We start from the raw sequence: 21,183 nt of genomic DNA, 5'->3' as shown, positions 1-21,183 counted from the left end.
GATTTCTTTTTCAAAGGCAAGGTGAGGGAGAGAGTCACAGGGTGCATGATCAGTCTGTGCACCATTCTCTGACTGGCTGATGACGAGGTAACAGAGTGGTATCACAGGGGTTAACATTATCATTTCGCAGGCTCCAGCTTGTCTGGGGTCTATGTGCTCCTGATTATCACAGTTACCTTCTTCCATGTGGTTGGGGTTTTAATATGTGCAGAACAACTCAGAAACATGCCTCAGACACTGTTATCTATGTCCCTCAGGGAAGAACTAAAGATTCTGTGGCTCTGCTATATGGCTGATATATTAAATTGTTCCCAGTTTTCCTGGCCCCACTGCTTTTTTTTTTCTTAGTTGCTACATGCTCACATTCTTCCAATCATTAATTCTTGAGCCAGACCTTCTGTGTCTTGGGGAGGCCTGGGCAACTAAAGCTTTTTCACAACCAAGAAGCAGGTGGAACACATTGCAGGGAGAACTGATGGTGTAAGTTCCAGTCCAAGTCCAAAGGCAGAAGACATGTCTCAGCTCAAAGATGGTCAGGCAGAGAGAGCAGATTCTCCCTCGCTTGGTCTTTTCTTTTATTCAGGCCTTCAGTGGATTGGATGAGGCCCCTCCACATTGCGGAGGGCAATCTGCTTTACTGCATCCACTGATACAAATGTTAATCTTATCCAGACACATACACCCTCACAGACATCCCCAGAAGAATGTGTAACCACATATCTGGGGACCTAGTAGCCCAGTCAAGCTGACACAGAAAATTAACCAATACAGCTGGTCATAGGGAACCTCTCCTGAGACCGTAGGTGTGAGTTGAGAGGGTCTGGGCCACCCGTTCATGCCTGATCTTGGACAGACCACTTCTGTTTTATGATGGATGTGCTGGGCCTGCCTGACCTAAAGATTTGGTGGGCTTGACAGAATCCAGATTAAGATGAGGGGCTCTGGCTACCAGGTCATGTTACACCTCACGTTCAGAAACTCTCTCTCCCAAGGCGCAGGAATAGGTCAGGAGCAGTTTTTCTGTTGCTCTAGAGGCATGGCCTTGCTCCGGAGCCCAAGGAGTCTGCACTTCTCCTCTTTTATTAAGTCCTGCCTGAGGCCCCACAAAATGTCTTTCATTCTTCCAACATGGGTTAGAAGGAGGCACAAGGTACAATCATGTGCACCCTTTTGGGGGGTGGTCCAGCATGCCCAGATTACTGGAGACCTGAAAACTTCACGGAGAGAGCAGATACAGACAGTGCCCAAGGCCATGGAACGCTCACCCTCTGTTTTGCATTGCTGCTGACTAGATCTGGGCCTGGCACTAATGTGATTGTCGTCATGGATATCACTGTCCTCAATTATCAATATTCACGAGCATCCACTTCCACTCTTTGGAGTACGTGGGTCTCAGTAAAGCATTCAGAATAGTCACCATTTCTTAGCCATCAAGTCTGATCGTCATGCTGTCACCACTCACCCAGAACACTGCGATTCCGCAGCATGTCCAGACAGGCCAGAACCTTTAGGAACATACTGGGCACAGACCATGAATGTATGTTTTTGGTCCCGTGTCAGTGTCAACTGTCCCTGGTTCATCTTCCTGATAAACTGTGAAAAGAATGCATTTGCCAGGTCAACCCTGCGTACTGCATACCTGAGGCTCTGGTTAGTAGCCAGCACAGCATCTGGCACAGTGGCTGCAGGTGGAGCTACAACTTGGTGATGTTTGTAGTACTCTGCTTTTATCTGCCATTATCTATCTGGATTTTGGAGATACCAGGCTGGGGATGTGATGGGACCATCACTCTTGTGTCCTTTCAGAGTGACTCTTAACATCTGCCGTTTGCCCTGGGATGTGTTTGGTTTCATTTATTATACGCTAGAGGGCAGTATAGAGAAGGAGGTTTCCTCTTTGTTTTTCCTGCTGTAAAAGTTCTTGCCCCACAAGTTAAGGAACCACTGTGAGAGTTCTCCCAACTGCTATGTAGATCCACTCTCATCATATGTGTGATGAGGAAATGACCATGGGGTGAGTCCACGGACTCAGTGGGGCTGGTATGAGACAGACATGGACAAGGAAGATTTCAATTTCCTGACCCCCTTAAGCCAAGTACTCTAACAGGCCCATAGCAGTTCTGTGAGTCCCTGGTTTTCGTGCCAACCTGGGCTCCATGTCCAAGAGCTCTTGAAAGATCTGTGTTTTCCTCCTTCCCAGTGAGCAGGTACTCAGGTAAATGGCTGTAGGTCACTTGTGAGATGGCCTGGGAATCATAGTGGCGTGCACTTGCCTTCATGTTGCAGGGACACTGCTCATGGGGACTGAGCACATTTATCAGTCAGAGTCTGGCTAGGAGGACTTTCTCAAGTCTGAACTTGGCAAAGGATCATGACTTTATATTGCAGCAGCTCTGATCTCAGCCTTCTGCTCCTCCATTCTTCATCTCTCTCTTTTTTGTGTGTGTGCCTTTTACATTTTTAAAAATTGAAGTATGGTCCGTTTACAAAGTTGGATCAATTTCTGGTGTACAGCATATTTCAGTCATACATGTACATCCATGTATTTGTTTTCATATTCTTTTTCATTATAGGTTACTACAAGATATTGATTATAGTTCCCTGTGCTGTACAGAAGAAACTTGCTGTGTATCTATTTTATATATAGTAGTTAGTATCTGTAAATCTTGAACTCCCAATTTATTCTTTTCTGTCCCCTTTCCCCTCTGGTAACCATAAGTTTGTTTTCTATGTCTGTGAGTCTGTTTCTGTTTGTAAATAAGTTCATTTGTCTTTTTCCCCTTAGATTCCACATATATGGCATTTTTCTTTTTCTTTCTGGCTTACTTCACTTAGAATGATGATCTTCAGGTCCATTCATGTTACCGCAAATGACATTATTTTATTCTTTTTTATGGCTGAGTACTATTCCATTGTATAAATATGCATCCTTCATCTCTTGATTCTCTTAAGTGACCACCTTGCTACCTGTTATATCTCTTGTTCCCCAAGATACCATATTCTAAGAGCCATCTCCTAGACCCCTGCAGGTCTGTCTGCACTCTGATGTTGCTGCCAATTATGGTAATTATGTCCCCCTTGCTTCTGATGGCTCAGTGCTGGCCTCTGCTTTTCCCAGATCCTCATCCCCTATTGCTACTATGGAGCCCCACTCTGTAACAGCACCTCCTGTCTGTGTTCAGCCCTGACCTATGGAGGAGGGTCTCCATTTGCACGTCAGTGGTACTGGTGCCCCTTTCACCAGTGCTCTTCTCACCAGCCCTCCTGGGGATCCTAGATGGCCAGTGGGCTTCCTCTTTAGATAGGAGACCTGTCCCACCCAGCATGCACCCTTCCCTGAAGGTTTTGAGCCCTTGCCCCACTGCGATACTGTGGTGCAATTCAATTCTGATGTTGACTACTTGGAATTAGTGCAGACCTCACAGGCTAAGGACAGGTTCTTCCACGAGACCACCTTCACATTAAATGCTAGCCTCACGTTTGTTGTCCCCATGCCACCCATACTTCTAATCAACTTGCTGCAAATTCAGAGGGTCCCATAACACCCTCAGATTGGATATTTTGCTAGAATGACTCAAAAAACTCAGGAAAATGCTATTTATGCTTCATAGTATTGTAGCTGTCAGTGGCGCAGTATCATGTACACACGAACACCTTGCAGAGAGAAGCAAAGCAGTTCTCTGTTTATTGATTCTTAGAGAAGGATTTATATAGAACATGCATGCTGCCTCACATATCATCTAAGTTATAACAATGTTAATAATCTTAAGGTAGTTAGGTTCCCAGGCTCCAGGTTCCCAGGCTCCTGCAGTAAGCACAGGATGTTACATGATCAAGGACAGATGTTTTAAAGTTCGTCACAAAACTTCATTAAGTAGGCCATCTCTCATCCAGCCAGCTGTGACTGTCTGAGGTTGTCCTCCTCTGAGGATCTTACCCGTCGTTGGCTATCCAGCCGTCCATACTGGATACATTAAGTAGGCCATCTCTTATCCAGCCGGCTACGTGACATTTCTCACAGCTTGTTTATCAGTTCAGCCCATGGCTTATTCTCTAGAGCCTTCAGGCGGGGGCCTACATATCCCCCCTTTTTATTATTAAAAGCAAGGAAACAATCCTGTTGCACAGAAGCAAGCAATCCCATCATGACAAGAGTTTGTTGTAGAGCTTCCTGTTGCTTATGTAAATTACATATCCATTTTAAAAGATATAACAAGGCAATACAGATCAATATAAGCATGCCAATATGAATAAAAATGTGTAAATTAAGCCCATTAAGCCAATTTTCAGGCTTAAGCCAATGCAATCCATTTTCAATTTGCTCAAAGACATTTTGTGCAAAAGCATCATGGATATTATGTAATTGAGTCTCCAACTGATCTTGTAAATTAATATGTTCTCCCAAAAAAATCATTAAATGTTCCTTGTAAATGTTGTCTGATCTTACACCATGGTGTCTCTTTTTCATTATATTGAATAGGAGTTACACATAGCATAGAGAATTGCCAGTCACATTTCAATCTTAATCTTTTTGATAATGCTTCTTGCTGTTCTCTAATCCATTCTACGGCAGCCTCAAGAGCCTGTAGTCTAGCCATGATTCCATGATCTATGTCAACCTGTGTTTGTAGCTCTTAAGTTACATTAGTCAAAACCTTTTCAACCATATGGGCAGTATTAATAGAGGATACTAGAGCTGTTGAAGCAGCTGTGGCCATGGCAATTATGATTACAGCCGATATAATAAAAGCAATGAATGTAGCTACAAATCTTTTTGGCCTAACTTTCTTGAAAGACTCTAATAGCACATATAAACTTTGCTCATTAGACCAGGTTCTGTTCAGGGTAACTGGTAGCCATACATGAATTCGTTGTTTTAGTAGCATAACATAAGATACATTATAGTCACTAATATTTTTATGCATCAAACAATCAGAATACCAGAAAGGAGGAAATAAATTGGTGATATAAATATGGTCAGTAGTAATATTAGGAGGGAAGGGACCCCAAACTAAAATGTAAGGATGTGTAGTGCAAATCATTACAGAATCAGAAACATTGGTAATTAATGACATAGAATAATTGCCCGACCCACTTAACATAGTCTCCATGATAAAGAATTCTGTCACTAAAAGGCAGTCCGAATCTCCAAATGGTCTTGTGCATAGGACTAAAAATAATGTCACCATCAGACAGTTCTAAAATGGGTCCGGAAAGTTCATGTTCACTCCAAGTAATTGGTGCCGAAGAATTTTGTCCAAACTGAAGAGACATGTTATTACTTAACAAATGTCCATGGGGTCCCCGATCCAAGAGAGTTCCATTGAACAAGGAGCTATAACAAGGACACTGTATCTGGCAGGATGACCATTGAACAGAATAAAACATATTTCCAATCAGTTTTCAGTTTACACATGGGGACAGGTGGCACTTGTGGTACATTCAGAATTTCATAAGTAGTAGTTGATACAGCTATAATAAAAGTTAAATTGGCTGCTTGATTTCTCTTCTTAGGTTGATAATACAAGTACAATTGCTTCTGTAGATTAATACAATCAGTATGTGACTTATTATATACAATACATAAACGTGGATTATGAGAATATAGTGTCAATGTTTGGTTGCTGCCCAGATATTCTTGCGTTGCCACGGGAGGTATCCATGTGCCACCTGTTCAAGCAGAATCGTTAGAAGCAAGTGGGGGGTCTGCAAGCCACCACGTAACAGGTGTGAATAAAGGAGGGTTAAGAATATAAGCCCAATAAGACATATTAGATCCCCCAGAAATTAGAGACATGTAGCATGCAAAATGATAAAAAAATTAAGATCCTTATCCATCTTTTGAAGTGGTGACCACATAGATATACTTCTGTGCTATCCATCATAGCTCATGACCTGTATCAACACATAGAACACCTCTCTTCCAGCATTCAGCCTGATAAGGGCCTTCCCAATCATCAGTAAATGGCTTTTTCACCCAAACTCTATCTGGGCCACCTATCACAGCAGGATTAGCATGTCTCTCTTGAGCAGTGTGAGCATCTTCTCCTTGATTTTAAAAATTAAGCATATATAATGTGTGTGCTAGGATGTTATGACATTCTTGGGGAGTATATCTCCCCTTTAAGTTTTGCAAGTAAGCCTTAAGAGTCCTGTGACAACGTTCCACTATAGCTTGTTCAGTGGAATTATAAGGTATTCCAAAAGAATGTTGTATTTGCCAATTAGAGCAAAATTGTTTGATAACCCTTGCAGTAAATTCTGAGCTGTTATCTGTTTTTATAATATGAGGTTTTCCAAGGACAGCAAAAGCAGACAGCCAATGTTTAATAACTTCTTTAGCTGTACATTTAATACATAAAGTAGCCCAGGTGAATAAAGAATAAGTGTCAACAGAAACAAGTATAATTTTAAGGCACCCAAAGGGAGGGAAAAAAGTAGTATCTGTTTGCCAAATCTGATTTTTGCTAGATCCTCGAGGATTAACACCTTTATGTATACGGTGAGGACATGAAAGAGTACGTATGTTACATTGAGGGCAAGCAGCAATAATTTGTTGAGCCTCTCGTTTTGTGATGGGATAAATGGCTTTTAAGGCAGCGACATTACAGTGATGCATTTCATGAAATAACTGTGCTTTCTGAAAACAAGAGAGATTGGTAGCTAACATAGAAACAATAGAATCTATGTAAGTATCTCCTTCTGTAAGTGGACCTGGAAGATTAGTATGAGAACTAATATGAGCAATAAATAGTGGGTGTTACCATTGGAAGATTAATCCTTTTATGTTTAGAAAATGCTGAAAATGTTGTCTTGAAGGTGCTTTAGGTGAAACAGCAGAAGGAATTAAGGGTATAGCATCGGCAACATGTAATGAGTCAGTTAATATATTTAATGGTTGAGAAGGCCAAGTCATTAATGCCAACTCAATAGCTGCAACTTCGGCTATTTGAGTACTAGCATGGCCAGTTGTGAATTTTGAGCACCATTGACCTTCATTCATCCATGCAATAGTGGCTTTTGTGGTTTTTCCAGAGCCATCAGTAAAAACAGGTAAGGCTTTGGGTATAGGAGTTTGAGAAATAAGTTCTGGGAATTGTAAAGGAATCTGAGTACAAAATTGTAGCAAGGGATGGGAGAATTTTTTGAAAATAATCTTTCCAAGAAAATCAGCCAAGGACAATTGTATTTCTTCATTTATTATAAAATTATCCAGAAATTGTTGGGAAGTACATGGAGGATTAACAGAGTGTGGATATTCTCCTATTAATTTTTGCAAACAACGTTGATGTCCTTTCATAATTAACTGGGCTATCATGTCAAATTTAGTTGGGGAGCCTTTAGAGGCTTATGAGAGAGATAGATACATTCTAATAGAAATAATTGAGAACCTAATTCTTGAGCCAACACAGCAGTAGGAGACAAAGGGGTAAAAAAACATGAGCAAAATAATAGGTAAAGATAAAGAGATTCTAAGTAAAAATTGCTGATAAACAGCTCTAGCAATTGTTTCTAACTCCATAAAAGCTTCTGATGTAAGGACTGGAATAGATGCAGGATCTCTATCTCCTTCAAGCAAAGAAAATAAAGTATGCAATTGTGATGTGGGTATTCCTAAACATGGATGGATCCAATTTATGTGGCCTAATAATTGTTGTAATTGGACTAGAGGCATTTGTTTGTTTACGTGAATTACAAACGGATGATGATGAATAGTACGTGCGTCAATGGTCATTCCTAAAACTCCCCAGGAACCTGTTTTTGTACTTTGTCTTGGGCAATAAGCAAACCATTAGCTTGAAGTGTCACAAGTGTTCTGGTATATAATTCTTTTAACATGGTATCTGTTTCAGCAGCTAATAAAATACCATCCATATAATGAAAAATAATGCATTGAGGGAACATATGCCGGGTAGGTGCTAAAATGTCACCAACTAATTGTCGACAAATTGTAGGACTATTTTTCATCCCCTGAGGTAAATATTTCCATTGATAGTGCAATGGTATTTCCTGATTATTATAAATTGGGACAGTAAATGCAAATTTTTCTTTATCATCAGGATGTAAAGGTAAAGAGGAAAAAGTCTTTTATATCAATGACATATAAAGGTCAATTTTCTGGAGTTAAGGCAGGGTTAGGCAAGCCCTTTTGTAAGGGGCCCATAGCTTGCATAACAGCATTCACTGCTCTTAAGTCTTGTAAGAGGCGCCATTTCCCAGATTTTTTCTTCATAACAGAAACAGATGTGTTCCAAGGACTAGTAGATGGTTCCAAATGACCCAGCTTTAATTGCTCATCAACTAATTGCTTTAAAGCTTGCAATTTTTCTTTAGGAAGGGGCCACTGCTCTACCCATACAGGAGATTGCTGGGTCCAAGTGAACGCAAAGGGTGTTATTCCTGACAATAGTTCAGTGGCCCATATTAAAAAGGATCAATGTTAAGTGTTAAGTTCCACTGAGTCAATAAATCTCTTCCCCATAATGTGTAGGGAATGGGTAAAGTAAATGGAGTAACACTTGCCACTTTGTTTTCTGGCCCCTTAGCTCTCAACGGAGAAGTGCTGATCTCTGGGGCCATAAGGCCCCCACACCTTGAACATTAGCATTAGAAGAATCCTTAGGCCATAAAGTAGGCCATTGATGAGAAGCAATAATAGTTTTATCTGTTCCTGTATCTATCAAACCAGTAAATTTTATCCCTTGTAAAGAAATATTTAATGAAGGATGTTGTCCAGATATTTCGTGTGACCAAAAGGCAGCTTGGACAGATTGTCCAAATCCAGAAACCTGTCTCTCTTTTGATAAAGTTTTTTCAGCAGGTAAGTAAGGAATCAAGATAAGCTGAGCAATCTGAGAATTTTTTGGTATAATATAATAAGAGGAAGCTCGAACCATAATTTTTATTTCCCCCGCATAATCATTGTCAATAACTCCAGGCAAAATAGTCAATCCTTTGAACCCTACAGAGGAACGTCCAATTCAGAGGCTGAAATATCCTGCAGGTAAGGGCCCATAAACTCCAGTAGGTATCAAGTAAGTTTTTGACTTATCATCTAACAACTCATCATTAATGGTAGCTAAATTGAGTCCTGCACTCCCTGGGGAGGCGGCAATAAGGTCGGTAGTTGAGTATTGGGTCTTGAGCTGATTGCTCCCCATACTTGTTTTTGGTGGGCACCTGGAGGAGGGGTGCCCCGTTTCTAGTTACCCGATGGTTTTCCTCTTATCATATTACTATTAACATTAATTTTAGATTTGCATTGATTAGCCCAATGGTATCCACGGCAGCACCAGGGACATATTTTTGCAGGTTGTTTTTGAGGAGGTTTATCTCCTTTACAATATTCAGCTATATGACCTGGTTTTTGGCATTTAAAACAGGCTAAGGGTGGTTTAGCATTATTGGACTGCTGGGAGAAAGCAGCAGCCATAATACGGACAGCGTGAGTTTGTGTCCCTACTTCCTGACAAGCTTTTATCAGCTCCCCTAAATTATGATTACGACTTCGCAAATGAGCCATAGCAGCCTGACAGTCAGCATTTGCATTTTCAAAGGCACACTTTAATAATAATATTTGAGCAGCCTCAGGATTAGGTATTTGTCGCTCAATGGCAACTGGTAGGCGAGCAATAAACTCAATATAAGGTTCAGCAATGCCTTGTTTTATGTTCACAAAAGAATTAATGGCCCGATCCTTCATGGATGGTGGGATAGCCTTCCAAGCTGTGAGGGCAAGCTCAGAGCTCTGACGTGGTAATAGTGCATGAGCTTGGCATTGAGCATTAGGCGTTGCATATTGTCCAGCTCCTTGTAGCATGTCAGCACTGATTGGTATATTCTGAGTTAAATTATCTATAGATTTAGTAACAGCCAAATCATTATATTCAGACTTCCATAAAACATATTCGGCATGACTTAATAAGGTCTTAGCCAATATACTCCAATCATAAGGAATCATATGGTAACTTCCTCCTAATGCTTCTATCATACCCACAGTAAAGGGAGATTGAATGCCATTCTCTCAAATACTTTTCTTCAATTCCTTATAAACAGTGAAAGGCAATAAATCATGAATACGTTGACCATTTTGAACAATAACAGGGAAAGCTCTATGTATAGCATCAACATCTCCTTTCAAAAGTCCTTCCCTTAAGCACCCATGCATTAAACTGTGACAAGATGGATCCTCAAAGGCAGGGGCATTAACAATAGGTGGAAAAGTAATTTTTTGTTTATCTTTCTGATCAGAACTCAAAGGAGGAGGAAAAACCTCTTCTGAGTCTGAATCTGAATCAAAAGATATTCCCAAAGGTGAAGTCTCCTCTACAGGCTGCTTTATAGCTTCCCCAGCCGATGGCACTGGGGGTGGTGGCTGTAGTGGCAGAGGAGGTAATTTATCCTCTGGAGGGGCTGATGACTCCAAAGTGTTAGCCACAGCATTGTGATTAATGGGAGTATTCATAGTAGAAACATCCTTAGTATATAATGGCCATAAGGCCATTCTAATTATCCCCCACATCGTTATTAAATGTACATCAGTTAAGAGTTTGAATTCAGTTTTTAAAACATGTCCAGCTTGTTCCCATAACTCTAAATCTAGGGTGCCTTCCTCCGGAAACCACGGGCAATGTTGAGCAATGTCCAATAATAAATTTTGGAGCTCCGTAGGAGAAACCGAAACTGATACTGCTTTAAGCAGCTGTTGTAAAGTCCGAAATTACAGCTGCTGCTGCTTAGTAAGCTGTTGCCCCATGAGTATTCCTCGGCACGCCTGATAGGCTGAAAAGTCCCCCAAAATTTCCTTAGTTCCATTTACGTGTTTGCCGAGTCTGATATCACATTGGGGTCACCATCTGTGACATGATATCATGTACACATGAACACCATGTGGAGAGAAGCGAAGCAGTTCTCTGTTTATTGATTCTTAGAGAAGGATTTATATAGGACATGTATGGTGCTTCACATATCATCTAAGTTATAGCAGTGTTAATAATCTTAAGCTAGTTAGGTTCCCAGGCTCCAGGTTCCCAGGCTCCTGCAGTAAGCACAGGATATTACATGATCAAGGACAGACTGTTTTAAAGTTCATCACAAAACTTCATTAAGTAGGCCATCTCTCATCCAGCGGCTGTGCCTGTCTGAGGTTGTCCCCCTCTGAGGACCTTACCCGTCATTGGCTATCCAGCCGTCCATACTGGATACATTAAGTAGTCCATCTCTTATCCAGCCAGCTATGTGACAGCTCTCACAGCTTGTTTATCAGTTCAGCCCATGGCTTATTCTCTAGAGCCTTCAGGCGGGGGCTTACAGTACCAGCAAAAAGGAGAGATGCTAGGTCAAAGACAGGGTAGGTCCCACACGCAAGCTCCTCTGTGGAGTCAGGACACAGTGCCCACATCAGCCACACTGAGGTGTTCAACAACCAGGAAGCTCATCGGATCACTGGTGTCCAGAGTGTTCACTCGGGTTTTATTACATTGACAGGTGTGATTGAAACATGGGTTGTGATACTGAACTCACTCTCTAGACCAATTTCCATCCCTAGATGACAGGGTTGTTTATTTGGATGACGAGCCACCCTACTCGATGCCGAGCTATATCATCAGAATGAACTCAGAAGAGATCTAGGAACTCCTGAACACAAAAACAGGCTTACCACTTGGAAAATTTCAGCATCAGCGACAGTGATTTCACAGATACTTCATTATATCACACTGAAGGCCGCAGTTCTGGCATCTCTACTTTATTTAACATGACATTCATTTGTTCTAGGAGGCAGTACTTCCTCACGACTCACTTCAAGAATTTGACCTTTGAAACATCCCCATCCCCTAAACGCTATCGGGGCTCATAACCTGCTGTCCTGCCCCCAGGGCGCTGTCCTTTCTGCTGCTCAGGGGTTCCTTCTAGATCTGGCCCTTCCCCTGCTCTGAGCCTGGCTGGAGAGTCACCCCAGTGGGAGCAGTCCTGCCTGCTCACTGCTCCTAGGAGTGGTTTGGGGACAACTGCCCGAAGAAGGGACTGTGGCTCAGCTGAGGGCAAGTCTCTGTTGAAGAGGGCCTGTGCAGAGATCAGTGAGCAGCCTGGGTACAGGAACTCAGCAGTGAACCCAAAACATTCACTATATATATTGTGCAAACACTTTTAAAGAATAATATCACAGACCCTGGGAACAAATACTTTGGCAAGAGAGGTGTTGGTGAAGAGTGATAAAAAAGGTTAGGGTTCTGACCAGAGGTGAGATGAGAGATTGTACGACTCCAAAGCATAGTCAGGATTAAACAGTCACTAAGAGAGGGGATGTGCTCCAGACCCAGGCTAAAGGGAAGTGGCTTTCAGACAAGGGCCCCTTGTGGGCACCACTTAGAGCCAAGGCGTCAAGACCTTGGTGTGGGAGCTCTTTGCACTGAGTGTGTGTGTGTGTGTGTGTGTGTGTGTGTGTGTGTGTGTGTGCATGAATGTAGGTATGTGCTGTATATGTGTACATGTTTGTACACGGGCATGTGTGTATGTCAACGTGTACTCGTGCGATTATGTGTATGTGTGTGTGTATGTTTATACATGTGGTGTGTATGTTTGTGAAGGGAGTTAGGAACACACAGGTGCAAATCTCCAGACACACAGGAGTCCCAGGGACACCTGAAGATCAGGGGGTCAAGAAAGGGCACAGGAAGCCAGGTGAAGAGGGAGATTGCAATCCCCTGGGGTGAGAGACCCAGAGAATGAGCAGGGAATGGAGGCCGTCAGGTCAACGCAAGAGACAGAAGACTTGAGCGGAGGGTGTGGGAGATTCAGAAAAGGAAGGGATTTGAGTGTGGGGGTGTCAGAAGAGGGTTTCTGGACTCCAGCCTGGGGGAAACTGAGACAGGCCAGTGAAGGGCAGGCTTGGGGTGGAGACTAGAGACTTAGAAGACAGTTCCCAGTGGGAGGGCCAGGATCCAGCTAGGACCAGGTTGAGAAGGACAGGGCTGTTCTCAGAGCGGGTCCGGGGGTGCCATTCAGCATCTGGGGAAGCGCAGCAGAAAACCTGATGTCGACCTTGGGCCTGAAAGACATCCCTCAGCCAAGTTTGCCTTGTGCTGAGATGTGTGAGTAAGCCAAACTGTGACCACAGTGGAGGCTGAAAAGGAAGCAGGGCCCAGGGAAGAGGAGGGGAGGGGGAGGGGGAAGGCATCAAGGGCAGAAGAGTCTAGAGCACGGGATGGGGTTAGGGCTGGGATTGTGGGGCGTGGGAGGGCAGGAAATCGAGGAGGCAGGAGACTGTAGTGTGCAGAGCCCAGAAGGATCTAGAAAAGCAGAAGAGCCAGGAGGGGTTTGAGGGGAGGGGATGTAGAGAGGGTCACTGCCCTGGAGGATGTGTGGTGAAAGTCAGGGTGAGGAATAACTCTGCGGGGGGTGGCATGCTTGTACACTTTGATTTCTTCACTGAAAATGAGGCCTCCGTCACATCCAGTGCTGTTTGGACCGTCAGCCTCACGGCCGGCTTAGGAAGCACAGAGCTTGTTGGAGTCCACACCCTTCCCCTCTGAGGTCTGTCTTCTGAGGGCTCCTCCGTGGCCCAGAGCTTCTATTTTCCTCTGTTCTGATCACATTCTGTCTCTTGAAGACTTCCGCCCGGGCCCTGTTCATCCCTGATCTCTCTTCAAGGCCACCATTTCTCCTCTGGCCCCTCCACTCAGATCAGGAAATGTCCTCCTCAAACTCCCAGGTCTGTACTTACAGCAGCGCCCCTGCTCCCCACACTGAGGCAGAGGTTTCCAGTGCCTCCTCAGGACTCACTTCCAGAATTCCACCTTTGAAACCTCCCCATCCCCTAAGCCCCATCCGGGCTCACCCTCTGCCGTCCTGCCCCCAGGGCGCTGTCCTTTCTGCTGCTCAGGGGTTCCTTCTAGATCTGGCCCTTCCCCTGCTCTGAGCCTGGCTGGAGTGTCACCCCAAGGCGAGAAAGAAGATAGCACAGAACCAGCCTTGGGACCACAGCACCATTCAGCAATAATTTTTTTCTCTGTTTTTAAGTTTATTCTTGTCAGAAAGACAGAGTCGTTATGATGGCATAACAGCGTAATTTCTGTTTTGAAATTTTGCCAATGTTTGAGAAAACCACTGGTTAGGAACCATTTCTAGAAGCTAACAGTAATCTGTTCTCCTGAAATTGTTTTCGTAACAGTCGAAATATTTCTCCAATTTCATTTTTTTTTTCAGGGAAGCGGTGTTGGTACAACTATAAAAGCAAATGCTCAGAATCAAACAGTTACACCAGTGGATGATGATACTGACACAGGAAAAAACAAACATGGGGCATGAGGGGGGCTGTGTCCCAGGTCTCAGGGGAGTCCCTTGGATGTACCCCGCCAAGTGTGGCTCCTTGGCTTTGCACAGGAATTCAAGAGCAAGCCTCAGCTCAGTAAAGGTAGATTTATTTAGAGAGATATATGCTGCATAATGTCTAGTCTGCTTCAAAAGTTAAGAGAAAGGCCACCAGGTGTGGGGATTGGGTGCTCAGGTTAAAGTAAAAGTAGATACACACTCCATAGACAGTCTGCAGGCCATCTCCAAAGATGAGGGAGTGAGAAAAGCAGCCATGAGGTGCGGTGTTGCTAGTTTTTATGGGCTTGGTATCTTCACATATCAGCAAGCGGGAGGACCATTCCAACTAGAAGTCAGATCTGCCACCATCTTGAGCCTCAAAGTCCCCTTTGAGTTGACCCTTCCATCATTCTGGTGTTAATTGCTGTGTCATTCCTTGAATGGCTGTGCCCTGCCCCCTTCCCTCATGTCTCATTCCCCCCTCAGAGATTTTACTCCCATAATCTCATGGGGGTGCAGAGGGGCGACGGTCCGACTTCTGAAACTACTTCCAGGCTGAGTAGGGGCGTTGACCCTGCCTAACAGGGAGTGAAAATCTCTGAATGCCTAATCTAGGGGCCCCAGGGGCAGGACAGCCTTTTGTTTTTGCGTCAGAGGGCAGTATGGGCTGGAATTCTCGCATGGCCAGCATCTGTTCTGGTAGTGCTGTAACCCACTGTTTTCATAGACTTCCAATGAATCTTAAAAATGAAGCACCTTTGTAACAGCAGTTCAACTGTGTATAACAACAAAAGACTTAAAAGTCATGGTTAAACACCTGTAATTGATAAAGAGAGACTTGTTTACAATTACTAGAACTAGGATTATATTCAACTTAACATACCAAATAATCCTAGTTCATTTAATATCTAAGATTCCTCAGAGTTCCTTTAAGTCATCACAAAGTTAGCTGGAACTAAAAAGAACTTGCAGAATTTGTTAAATCCTCACGTGGTCCCATTTCTAGTGATAGCCTGACAGTAGTAGCTCTGTCAGGGACCTCAGATATTCAGACAGCAGGGTTCACTTGACAAACAATATGGGGTGGAATGAAGACCTCCTCTGGTTTGGGACTGAGGCAGGCTCCCAAAGCCGAGAGTAGTCATTTTTCTTGGTGGGTGTTTTTCATGTAAGGGTCTCTGAAATAGATTATTGCCTGGAATTTAGTGAGCAAGTCCCTTCCCAATGAAGGAGATGAGGCACTCAGGCACCAGCAGAAACTGATATGCAAAAGTAAATTTCCTAGTAAGCACTTGGTTTGGGGCTTTCTGTTGATCTCCACTATTATACAGGATTGAGAGGACAAGGGTCCAGGGAAATCAGTCAGCACAGAGTAAGTGGCCCCTGTATTTACTAAGAAAATAGCTTTTTTTGCCTGCCACATCAAGGGTTACCCGAGGCTCCTTTGGAGAAATAACCACGTGTCCTTTGGGACCCAGGAAGGGTCTCTGGCCCCATCGGTCTTCATTCATCTAGGCCATCACTGGTTTGGGAGCCTCAAGCCCCCTTCGGGACTGGGGGCAGTCCCGCTTCCAGTGGCCTTTTTGTTCACATATTGAGCAGGGTCCTGGTGGACTTTTTCCAAACATGGGGCATTCATTTTTCCAGTGGCCCTCCTGGCTGAACTTAAAACAGGTCCCTTTTAGGTGAGACAGTGGCTCTGATCCAGGCATCCTGGATCCTGTCCTCACCATGGATCTTCATAAAGGAGGGTAACCCTGAGGTGGCACAGGGGTTAGGGCTGCCACTAAGAATTGTGCCTTTTGATGCTGTCCCTGAATCCTTCTTGCCTCTTCAACCCCGTCTCTATTGTTAGATACTCCAAGTGCCAGATCCATGAGATGATTCATGGGGGTCTGGGTCCCACAGCTGCCTTTTGTAATTTTCTCCTAATGTCTGGGGCTGACTGAGTGACAAAATGAGTATTTACCAGGACTTGCCCCTCAGGGGTTTTGGGATTAATACTAGTATGCTTTCTAAAGGCCTCCACTAAGCAGCCCTGGAAGAGGGCTGGATTCTCATCTTTTTCCTGTGTTACTTCTCTGAGTTTGTCATAGTTGATGGGCTTAACAACACACTTTTTCATCCCCTCTACGAGGCATGTTACCATATGGTTTCTGTGTTCAAGCCCTCTACCTCCCTGTTGGTAGTTCCAGTGGGGGCTCTTGGTCAGGGATTGCTTCCCCCAGTGTAAGGTAGATTATATGTCCCTAATTGTAGGTAGTCAATTCTTTGGCATGCACCTGGGCTGCACTAAGGAGCTGGCTTTTTTCCTCAAAAGTGCAGCAGGTTGAAAGGAGGACCTGTAGGTCCCTCCAGGTGAGCTCATAGGCCATTGTCAGCCTGGTAAATTCCTCCATGAAGCTACTAGCATCCTTGGAAAAACATACAAATTTCTCCTTGCAAGTAGCCAAATCAGTCATGGAAAAGGGAACGTGAACTCTAATAGTTCCTCCATCACCCCTAAGGGGCAGTTTGGTAGCAGGAGGTTGGTAGGTGGCCCCACTTTAAATAGTACCATCAGGACTTTCCTCTGGTGAGGGAGACGGTGGGGAAGACTGTCCCCCTCAGAGCTGGGGGGCATGGGCGTTCCTGGCTGTGGACCCTGGGGAGCTAGACCCATAAGGGGGTCATCTAGAACATTGAGTTCCTGTTGGGGGAGACACTTGGAGGGGACATGAGCCAGATATAACCGGCAGGAGTTCCTTAGACCTGGATCTTGGGATAGGGTCAGGAACACTTGGACATATGGGATATCCCTGTTTGCCTCCTCTTTTATACAACGGGTTTAACTGCAAGATGGTATTGTAATTTAATGACCCATATTTTGCCCAGACCTCTTGGTCCCCTAGTTTGTATAGAGGCCATGCAGCATTGCAAAGGAAAATTATTTTCTTTTTCCCCAAGCTATCCTGTTTAAACTTTTCCCAATTAATTAATATGTATCCTAATGGGGAGCCCTTTGGGATACTTGTAGTTATCCCCATTTTGGTTAGGATGCTTTTGTCCTTGAGCCTGAGGTGGCTCCTTTGTACTAGTCAAGCAAAGGATCAAGGGCCAGTGGGAGAAAAGGTGGCCAGAGTCCCAGGGCCTAAATCCTTCAGAGGTAAGGAGACCTAGATCCTGAGTCAACTAAGCAGATTACCTTCTCTGAAAGAGGGGAGACAAATAGCTTCAAAAGGTAGAAATCCAGGATGAAAAAGGAATGCTGTAGTTATGGCACTTCCTAGACCAGAGATCCATAGGCCCACTGAGGGAGTACCCACCTCCCTCAGCGGTGATGTCCACTCAGTGATGTAATGAAACCGGGGCTCCAAGAGGGGTGCTTAGGCCATCAACCCGCAAAGGGAGTGCTCACCTGCGACTTCCACTTAGGGGTGCTTAGACCATCGACCCATGAAGGGAGTGCTCTCCTGTGACTCCCACTTAGAGGTGCTTAGACCATCGACCCCTGAAAGGAGTGCTCACCTGTGACTCCTACTTAGGGGTGCTTAGACCATCGACCCATGAAGGGAGTGCTCACCTGTGACTCCCACTTAGAGGTGCTTAGGCCATCGACCCCTGAAAGGAGTGCTCACCTGCGACTCCTACTTAGAGGTGCTTAGACCATCGACCCACGAAGGGAGTGCTCGCCTGTGACTCCTACTTAGCGGTGCTTAGACCATCGACCCCTGAAAGGAGTGCTCACCTGCGACTCCCACTTAGGGGTACTTAGACCATCGACCCCTGAAAGGAGTGCTCACCTGCGACTCCCACTTAGGGGTGCTTAGACCATCGACCCACGAAGGGAGTGCTCGCCTGTGACTCCTACTTAGGGGTGCTTAGACCATCGACCCATGAAGGGAGTGCTCACCTGCGACTCCCACTTAGGGGTGCTTAGACCATCGACCCACGAAGGGAGTGCTCGCCTGTGACTCCTACTTAGGGGTGCTTAGACCATCGACCCACGAAGGGAGTGCTCGCCTGTGACTCCTACTTAGGGGTACTTAGACCATCGACCCCTGAAAGGAGTGCTCACCTGCGACTCCCACTTAGGGGTGCTTAGACCATCGACCCACGAAGGGAGTGCTCGCCTGTGACTCCTACTTAGGGGTGCTTAGACCATAGACCCATGAAGGGAGTGCTCACCTGCGACTCCCACTTAGGGGTGCTTAGACCATCGACCCCTGAAAGGAGTGCTCGCCTGTGACTCCTACTTAGGGGTGCTTAGACCATCGACCCATGAAGGGAGTGCTCACCTGTGACTCCCACTTAGAGGTGCTTAGACCATCGACCCCTGAAAGGAGTGCTCACCTGCGACTCCCACTTAGAGATGCAAATACCCGCAACCCGAGAAAAAGTGATCACTTGCTACTCTTGCTTGGGGGTTCAAAAATCCTGATCCGCAAAGAAAGTGCCCACCTGAAACTCCGGCCTAGGGATGCAATGAGGCCATATGCCCTGAGGGCACTTGGGGAGGGCCTGGCAGCAAATTTTTAAAGGGGAATTCCTGGATTCCTCTAATTTGGGCCTCCTTTTGCAGTTCCGGTGTTCTGGAACCAGATTAAGATGAAGACTGAGCAGAGAAGAGGAACTGGGCTGAAGGAGCAATGGAGGGAAAGCTCACCCAACCACAGTTGCCAATTACTTGCCATGTGGCCTTAATTTGGATGTCTGAGTGGTCACCTTGGTGGATCCTCTCACTTCTGAAGAGATAGAGCGATAGAGGAGAATGAGAAAAGATCGAGGGGAGAAAAGCTTTGGGTTCTGTGGGCTCCTTCATGGCAGCATCAGCTGCCACCTAAGGGCTACTTGAATCTGCACAGCATGGGAGAAACCCCCTGCTACCCTCCAAAGAAAGGAGAGCCATAGCCCAATAGGTGGACCGAGATTATGCCCTTTTAGCCCTGTTTCTTGATTTAAACACCCCACATTGGGTGCCAGACAGATAATACAGGAAAAAACAAATGTAGGGTGTGAGGAGGGCCATGTCCCAGGTCTCAGTTGAGTCCCAATACCACAGTTTAGGAACCATTTCAAGAGGCTGAGGTGATAATCTGCATCTGCTAAACATGGTTATCATAACATTCAAAATATTTCTCCAGATTCAAGTGCATCTTTTTTGTTACAGAGGCGGGGTCGGAATGTATAGTTAGTAACAAAACTGAAATTTCTGCTGTTAACTTCCCACAATGATGCAGCATCTTATACAATAATATGAGATGTTGTTTTTTAAGATTTTGTAAAGCTAGTATAGATACCGAACGGATATATTAGGAGAAATTATACCATCATCACTTCTGCCGGTTGGCGACCCATCATCTTTTTAAAGACACATATGATCTTATTTTTTAAACAATTCATGTCCAACTGGTTGTATGCCACCGAAGCTATCTTGTCTACTACAAATATCAGCGTCTTTTTGATTAGGTACATAAGCAACCATTTTAAGAGTATCAAGATTGGCTTTATCATATCATATCCATTTATCATTAATTTATCTTTTACGAATTTCCATACCTCCTCTGTGATTAATTCAGCCACCATACTTGTTAAACTTCCCACGGCCTTGTCCTTGATGAATAAAATAAGCGAATCCATGGTGAAAACGCGAGGAGGTCTTCTGGTGGTATGAGTGCAAGTTCTGAATTTACTCCTTCTATAGAAGACACGGGGCATGGGCATTTCACAGAGGAGTGGCCAATGATCATGTGACACGTTATGGGGCAACACTTGACATATAAGGTTAGTTTCCTCTCACTTGTTTGACGGCCATGATGACTAGTCATAAATGCCTAAATATTGCGATGCAATGGGCCCTCCTTCCTGCAGTACTGGGGATGTACCACCCAGTACAGGAGCAACCAACCTCTCACCACCAACTAGTACCCAGGAGGGGAAGTGGACATTGTCTTCAAAAGGCTTCATATATTAAGCAGAAAATTTTGAAGTTGTTTTAATGCTGTGGTAGGCTGAATAAGGGTCCCCAAAGATATACACAGCCTGACCCCCATGACCTGTGAAAGTTACATTATGGGATCAAGGGGCTCTTGACCATGTGATAAAGTTAAGGGTCTTGACTTGGGGACATAATCCTGGGTTTTCAGGGTGAGAGATAAATGGAATCATAAGGGTCCCTATAAGGGGATTGGACAGAAAGAGATTTGAGTACAAGAAGAAAGAAGGTGATATGAGTCTGGACCAGGAGGCAAAAAGGTGATGCAGTGAGAGGCTATGAGCCAAGGAGTGAGGAGAGCCTCCAGGAGCTGGAAAAGACAAGGAATCTGATTGTCTCCAAGAGCACTGGGAGGGAACATGTTCCTGCAGACATTCTGATTTTGGCCCAGAGAAACGCATTGGAGATCTCAAGACTGCTGACTGTTAGAGAGTAAATCTACGCTGTGAATCTGCTAAATTTGTGGTAATTTGTCATAGCAGCCAAACATTCTATCAGAAATAATATTTACATCAGCCCCAGAATGTAAATTTCTAAAAACATCAGCAATAAGACCAAAATTGTTTGTTTTTTCAAATCTTCTTTTTTTTTTTTTAACCAGATAAACACTAGTATGTATTTTTATTTTTAACAACAAGGCCTCAGCATTACACTTTTAAGAAAAGAAAAATCTGGCGTGTACAGCCTAGGACTTGTAAACAGTATTTCATAAGTGGTTAGGAGGAAATCTGAAACCCAGCCAGAGGGAAGTGGCCATGAAGGAGGAACCCTAAGATTAACAGTTTAGGCACAGCTCTAAGAGCAGGGGTCAAATGCGTGGGCATTGACTGAGGTCCAGTGCACTCCTGGAGGAAAAACCCCTGGCAAGATGGTCTGGCGGTAGAAGCTGGGACTTTTTA

General features: G+C 44.4%; 1 long non-coding RNA gene across 1 annotated transcript; it reads right to left on the bottom strand.

The window, feature by feature from the left end:
- Positions 1 to 3,651: 3,651 nt before the first annotated feature.
- LOC141578588 (uncharacterized) lies at positions 3,652 to 20,303 on the bottom strand. The gene is made up of 2 exons (XR_012509005.1): positions 19,849 to 20,303; positions 3,652 to 15,127 (listed from the first exon to the last, which is right to left on the bottom strand). It is a non-coding gene; the product is annotated as an uncharacterized LOC141578588 (long non-coding RNA).
- Positions 20,304 to 21,183: the final 880 nt, after the last annotated feature.

Source organism: Camelus bactrianus, chromosome 9, assembly GCF_048773025.1.
Source record: "Camelus bactrianus isolate YW-2024 breed Bactrian camel chromosome 9, ASM4877302v1, whole genome shotgun sequence".
Lineage (NCBI taxonomy): Eukaryota > Metazoa > Chordata > Mammalia > Artiodactyla > Camelidae > Camelus > Camelus bactrianus.
This window is presented reverse-complemented; position numbering and strand designations above follow the sequence as displayed.